The sequence below is a fragment of the Otolemur garnettii genome, unplaced genomic scaffold (assembly GCF_000181295.1).
Source record: "Otolemur garnettii isolate 467f Iridium unplaced genomic scaffold, OtoGar3 scaffold00060, whole genome shotgun sequence".
NCBI lineage: Eukaryota > Metazoa > Chordata > Mammalia > Primates > Galagidae > Otolemur > Otolemur garnettii.
In genome coordinates this window covers 7,763,364-7,770,765 of record NW_003852455.1, presented here as the reverse complement: position 1 = coordinate 7,770,765, position 7,402 = coordinate 7,763,364, and positions in this window count along the sequence as shown.

The following is a 7,402-nucleotide window of genomic DNA, read 5'->3' as shown; positions in this document are numbered from 1 at the left end:
GAGAGAGAGGGGAAGGGAGAGGGTGTATGGAAGGAGGGAGGGTATTTGGGATGACCTCATCTAATGTGCATGATGCAATGGACATCATTTTGCAATTTCAAAACTATTAAGAAATGATTATAATTGTGATGGATATGTTACTTAGTGCACAGCATTTCATATTGTATATCGTGCAGCATTTCATATTGTATATCAAAGCAGTACACTGAACCCCATAAATGCATCAATGTACAAAGTTATGATTTATAAACTTTATGTAACAACAGCAATCAATGTAACATAATTCTTTGTACCATCAGTAAATCCCAAACAGTAAAAAGAAAAAAGAAAGAATCATCAGTTTCATATTCTTTATCCAATGAGATTAGCTTTTAGGAATGATAAGGTCATTATCCGATGAAGGAAAATTAGGATAATTTGTTGCTGGAAGACCTACCTTAAATATTGACTAAAGAACGTTCTGCAATCAAAAAGGAAATACCAACAAAAATATTGAAATATTAGGAATAAAGAAGAAACAACAAAAAGAGCAGAAGTATCAGTACATACAATAGACTATCCTTCTCTTCACGAGTTTTATAAAACATAGTTGATGACTATGTTTGACACTCAGGACAATGATATTTAAAAGTGAAAAAGGTAAAGAGACCTATATTAAATGGATATTTCTATGCCTGAAATGTTGGTATAAGGAGAATGTCAAAAGCCACATATGTATGCTTTATACCTCCAAGCCACTCCAAAAACTATGCAAAATATACACTGAAAAATAAATCAAAATAGAATCATAAGTAATATTCACATAACATATAGAAAGGCAAGAAGAGAGATGAATGAGAGGAAATAAATAGAACAAATAATAAAATGGCAGGTTTAAGTACCAACTTACCAATAATTATCTTAAATATAAATGATCTAAACACACAAATCAAAGGTAGAGATTAGCAGAGTGAACAAAAATGACCCAACTATATACTGCTTACAAGAAATCCACTTCAAAGTCAATGATGTAGGTAGACTGAATGCAAAAGAATAGAACAAATTTACTGTGCAAACAGTAGGCCAAAAAAAGTAAGAGGGGGTGTATTAATACCTAATAAAATAGACTTTAAAACAATGTTAATTTCTAGAGAAAAGATACATTCCCTAGTAATAAAAAGACCAGTCCACTAAGAAGATGTAGTTATCCTATTGTGCACACACCAAATAACAGAGCCTCAAAATATAGATAGCGAAAACTGATAGAGCTGCAAGGAGAAACAGACAAACCAACCATTAAACTTCAGTACTTAACATCTCCTCTAAGTAAACAATGGAACTCCTAGACATAAAATCTAGAAGTATATAAAAGTTATGAACTATCCAATTACCATTAATATCTAATTAACATATATTAAAATCTACCCAGTAGCAGATGAACTTTTATTTCAAGTCCCTGTAGAACATTCACTAAGATATGCCATAGTAGTATCAGGGACCATAAAATAACCTTAACAAATTTATAAAAATTGAAATCATACAATGCCTGTTTTCTGACTATAGTAAAATCAAACTAGAAATAAATAATAGAAAGTCTACAGAAACATCTGTGAATATGTGGAAATTAAGTATACACTTATAAATACTTCTTTAGCCAAAAAGAAAATCTCAGTGGAAATTTAAAAACATGTAGGACCAAATTAAAATTGAAAATACAAGTATCAAAAATATATGAGATGCATCTAATCTGTTCTGAGAAGAAAATTTACAGCACTAGATGCTTACATTAGAAACAGTATTTTAGGGGTTCCCAAGACCACCCCTAGTTTCATGATTCATTAGGAGGATTCCCAAGACTTAGAGGTTACTGAATTCATGGTTATGGTTTATTATAATGAAAAGATGCTAAGCAAAATCAGTTAAGGGAAAAGGTGTATGGGGCATAATCTAGAGCAAACCAGGCACAAGCTTCTAAGAATATTCTTCTGGTGAAATCACACACAATAAATTGTGACAACATATACAAAATGTTGTTTACTAGGGAGATTTGCCTAAGCCTAGGAGTCTAAGGCTTTTATTATGAGTTGGTTACATAGGCATATTGTACCTGTATGACTGATTGTACCTAACAAAGCTCCAGGCATGTAGGGGAAAGTAAGTTGTTCATTATAAATCCCATTATTTGAAGAAATTATCTAGAAAAACCTGACATAGTATGTTTCAAGTTTCCAAATGTTGAAAACATTCTTAGTAATTAGAACATTTCCAAGATCTCAATTCCCAGGAACTGGCTACTGCCTTATAAAACAGGCTTTTCTGGAGAATGTACAAAGTTCGAAGAGCTCAGACATGTTGAGTTACCTCTTTCTTGCACACAAGGAATGATTTAAAATTGATAATTTAAGTTATTGTCTCAAGTGATTAGAACAAGGAGAGCAAAATAAATCCCAAACAGAAAAACAGAAGGAAGAGCAATAATAAATAAAATTTAAAATAAAAAATAGACAAAATTAATGAAACCAAAAGCTTCTTCAAAAAATAAATAAATAAAATTTTATTCTTCAAATAAAATCAATAAATACCCAACATAATGATAAAAGTAAAAAGTGAGAAGACATCACCAATATCAGAAATGAAATAAATAATATCATGACAGATCCTGAAGACGTTAAGCTGTTATTAGAGGGCGGAGCCTATGGCTCAAAGGAGTAGGGCACCAGCCCCATATGCCAGAAGTGGCTGGTTCAAACTCAGCCCTGGCCAAAAACTACAAAGAAAAAAAAAAAGGTAATTAGAAAATATGAAAATAAAAAGAAAATAGTGTGAAAAACTTTATCTCAAAACTTCAGCAACCAATGAGAATGAGACAAATTTCTCAAAAATCAGAAACTATCAAAATTCAAACAAGATGAAATAGGTAATGCAAATAGCCTTAAGATCATTAAACATTTGGATCAATAATTAAAAATTTAATAAGAAATTTTAAGACCAACAATCTCAAGATTTCTTTAAAAATGATACCAAATACTTAGAAGAATTAACACCATTTTACATGATCACTTCTAAAGAATATACAAGAAGATACACTTTCTATCTTATTTGATGAAGTCAATACTAAAGACAGTTCCCACCCCTCCAAAAGCAAATAAAAAAGAAATCTGCAGACTAGTATCTCTCATGATCTGAGTCATAAAAGTTGTCAACAAAATATTAGCAAAGTCAATCTAAATATGTATAAAAAGAATTATATGCTATGACTAAATGAGTTTTTCAGGTATAGCAAGGTAAAATTCAACATTTGAAAATCAATTAATGTAATCCACCATATGGAAAAGAAAAAAAATCAAGTGATTATATTAATTGATGCAGAAAAACATTTCATAATATCGAAGCTTTATCATTATTAAAAAAACAAGTTATAAATAGAAGAGAATTACCAAACTTCATATGAACATTTACAAAAAGATGCCTATTTCTAACTTTGTACATAATGGTGAAGACTAAGTGCTTCCTTCCTAAGAGAGGGCACAAGGGAAGGACATCCTTTCATACTTATGTACTGTTTTTTTAAATAGTTATAGGATCATTCAGACTATCTATTTCCTCTTGTGTAAGCTTTACAGATTGTGTCCTTCAAAAAATTGATCTATTTCACCTAGATTATGAAATTTGTAGGTCCAGAGTTGTTCATTATATTTCTATATTGTCCTTTTAATTAATGTCCATGACATCTATAGTCATGTCCTCACATTATTTTCTGATAATAATAATTTGTGTCATCTTTCTCTCTTTTTTTCTACTTAGTATTATTCAAGGTTTATCAATTTTATTGATTTTTTTCAAGAACAAGATTTTGGTTTTGTTGATTTTTTTCTATTTTCTGTTTTTAATTTCATTGATTTCTTTGCTAATTTTTATTATTTTTTCTACTTAATTTGTCTTTTTTTTGTTGAGTATTTCTTTTTATTTTTTCAAATTAGTACGAGGGTACAATTTTTAGGTTACATTTTTTTTACTTCCAGGGTAAAGTTCCATTTGTAGAAGTGCTCTCACCCAGGGGGCAGATCATACACCCTCACAATGTGCACATTAGGTGAGATCCCTCTTCATGCCTTCCCTCCTCTAGCCAAACATCTGCCTCCCTCCCACCTCCCATTTCCTTCTACTCCCAAACAGTACTAGATTAGTGTTTTATTGTTTTTATGAGCATATAATTATGTATATATTAATTTTATATTAGTATGGAGTACACTGGATATTTATTTTCTATTCTTGTAATACTTTACTAAGAAGAATGTATTTCAACTCTATCCAAGTATATGTAAAAGATGTGAAGTTTCCATCATCTTTTTTAATGGCTGAATAATATTCCATGGTACACATACACTACAGTTTATTAATCCATTCTTGGGTTGATGGGCACTTAGGTTGCTTCTGCAACTTGGAAATTATGAATTGAGCCACAATAAACATTCTAGTGCAAATATTTCTGTGGTAAAATGATTTTTCTACTAATTTGGATTTAATCTGTTATAATTTCCATAAGTTTCTTAAGATGAAAGCTTAAATTATTGATTTTAGAGCTTTCTTCTTTTCTAATAAGTGCATTCAATGCTATAAATTTGTCTCTAAGGACTGCTTTTGCTGAATTTCACTGATTTTGATAAGTTATGCCAAAAATGAATTTTTATTTATTTATTTTTTTAGACAAGAGTCTCAGTCTGTCACTCTGGCTAGAGTGTCATGATATCATCCTAACTCACAGCATCCTCAATCTCTTGGACTCAAAAGATCCTTTTCCCTCAGCCTCTCCAGTATCTGGGACTATAGGCACTCACTATAACACCTGGATAGTTTTTCTATTTTTCACGGAGATGGGGGTCTCACTCTTGCTCAGGCTGGTCTTGAATTCCTGAGTTCAAGCGATCTACCTGCTTCAGTCTTCCAGAGTGTTAGGTGTGAGCCACCACATCCTACCCCCCAAATGAATTTTGCCAAACATTTAATTCTTTTTATTTTTATTAAAACATAGCTGTGTACATTAATACTATCATGGGGTACAGTGTGCTGTTTCTATATACAGTTTGAAATACTTTCACCCAATTGGTTAACATATCCTTCATGTCATTTTCTTAGTTATTGTGTTAAGACATTTATATTATACATTTAGAGAGATACGATGAGATTTCAATTATCAGTATTTATGAACTGAACCAGAATGCTCCTCAATTTATAAGAGATATTCTAATAGGCATGAGCAACTTGATTTCTCCCAGATCCATCATAGTTGGAGATTTTAATACTCCTTTGGCAGTGTTGGATAGATCCTCCAACAAGTAGCTTAGCAAAGAAATTTTATATTTAAACCTAACCATTCAGCATTTGGATTTAATGGACATCTACAGAACATTTTCTCCTAAAAACACTGAATACAAATTTTTCTCATCAGCCCACAGAACATACTCCAAAATCGACCACATCTTAGGTCGCATGTCTAACCTCAGTAAATTTAAAAGAATAGAAATTATTCCTTGCATCTTCTCAGACCATCATGGAATAAAAGTTGAACTCAGTAACAACAGGAATCTGCAGACTCATACAAAAACATGGAACAAGTGATGTTGCCAAACATTTAAAAGCAATTCAATGAAGGAGCTATAGCCTTCTCAAAAAATGGCACCGAAGCAATTGAATATCTATTGGCAAAAAATAAACCTCAACCTAATTCTTACACCTTATAGTAATACATAAATTAAGCCAATGTGGATCACAGATGTAAATGTAAAATGTAAAACTATAAAACTTTAAATAAAAATAGGAGAAAATCTTAAGCCTATAAATTTAGGCAAAGAGTTCTTAAAATTATTACCAAAGTATCATCCATAAAAAGAAATATTAGGCTTCATCAAAATTTTAAACTTTTACTCTGAGAAAGACCCTATTTAGGGAATGAAAGAACAAGCTACAGATTGGAAGAAAATATTTGCAAACCACATATTGAAGAAAAGACTAGTATTCAAAAGGTATAAAGAATTCATTAGCAGTAACAGTAAAAAACAATATTACTAGAAAATGAGTAAAATAGAATAACAGATTTTTTACCCAAGAGGATATATATGACAATGAAGCATGTGAAATGATGCTTGACATTACATTAGCCATTAGGAAAACCCCACATTTTCCGAATCTCCAGAGAATTATTATTAATTAAAAAAATATCATTCCAGAAGTTATACTGTATAATTCCATTTAAATAACTTTCTTGAAATGACATAATTTTAGAAATGGAAAACAAATTAGCTGTTATAAAGGGTTAAGGAAAGAGTGGGCTAACAGGCCATAGGTACCAGCATAGCTAAAAGAGAAATGAAATGTGAGATTCTTGTATTGATGGAGATGTTCTGTATCTTGACTGTATCAATGTCAACATACTGTGCGATATTGTACTACAGTCTTGTAAAATCTTATCATTGGGGAAAATTAGGTAAGGGTATATGATATCTGTCTATTATTATAATTGTATATGAAGACTCAATGATCTAAAACTAAAATTTTGAGTTAAAAATACTAGCTAAACGTGCAATTACAATATGACCCAAAAATGTCACTCTTAGAAATTTATTCCAGAGAAATGAAAACTTATACTCCCCAAAACCTGTACACATATTCATATACCTTTCTTCGTAATAGTCCCAATCTGGAAATAGCCTAGATGTTCTTTAAGATGGGAGCTGTCCAACAAATAGAAGAATATACATACTATAGAATACTACACAGCAGCAAAACAGGGAAAGACAGGCAACATTTTGGAAAAATTTCTGGTGAGTTATGTTGAGAGAAATAATTTCAAAAGTTATGTACTGTATGATTTAATTTAAACAACACTGATGAAATGAAACAATTTTATCAATGGAGAACAAATTAGTGGTTGCCAAAGAATAGGGACGGAGGTGGCGCAGGCAGTAGAGAGGTAGGTCTCATTATGAAACACCAGCACAAGGAAGCTTCTGGTGATGGAACTGTTGAGTTCCTTGTCGGCACCGGTGGGTACATGAATATATACACATAATAAAGTTGGAAAGAACTAAGTGTACACACACAAACACATAACACACACACAAAGAGGAGTACAAGTAAAATTGGTACCATTGGATTAAGATCGGTCAGGTATACCAATGCCAACGTTCTAATAGTAATATTCTATTAATGCTATAGTTTTGGAAAATGTTACTTCTGAGGAAATTAGGCAAAGTGTCTTAGGGAGATCCATAAAACTTCTCACAGCTGCATGTGAATCTCCAATGATCTCAATAAAAATTTAAATCAAAACATCATATGGTAAAAAAGAGAGAGCAAAAGAATGATAATGCAGTGTTTTTGGCTAAGAAAGTTATTTGTGCCTGTAGCTTGAAATCTAAGATAG